Source organism: Varanus komodoensis, unplaced genomic scaffold, assembly GCF_004798865.1.
Source record: "Varanus komodoensis strain SLA01 unplaced genomic scaffold, ASM479886v1 scaffold91, whole genome shotgun sequence".
Lineage (NCBI taxonomy): Eukaryota > Metazoa > Chordata > Lepidosauria > Squamata > Varanidae > Varanus > Varanus komodoensis.
The window spans coordinates 695892-696254 of record NW_025336610.1 but is presented as its reverse complement, the minus strand read 5'-3'; positions in this window follow the sequence as shown (position 1 = coordinate 696254).

Sequence of the window (363 nt, the reverse complement as noted above, 5' to 3'; positions counted from 1 at the left end):
AGCCAAGTTGCAGGCGCGCGCGGCGCTCCCACCGTGGCCGCGAGCGGGGGCCCCGCGGAGCCGTCCTGCGGACTAGCGCCTTGAAGTGCGCCGCGGCCCTTCCGCGCGTGTCGCTCGCCGGCGCCGCCTCCCTCGCTTGCTCCCTCGCTCCCTCCGCGGGCTCGGGGCGCTCGGGCCAGCCTCTTCCTGCGGCGGAGCCCCCTCGCGCTACTGAGCATGCCTGCGCTGCGCTGCGCTGCGCTGGGGCGGGGGAGGAAGAGGCGCGAGCGGGCGAGCGGGCAGCGCCTTGCGCGCCCCAGTGGAGCGGCAGCGGTTGCCCGGCGGGCCCCGTGGCCGCCCCCGCCCGGCACCGTGCCCGTGCCC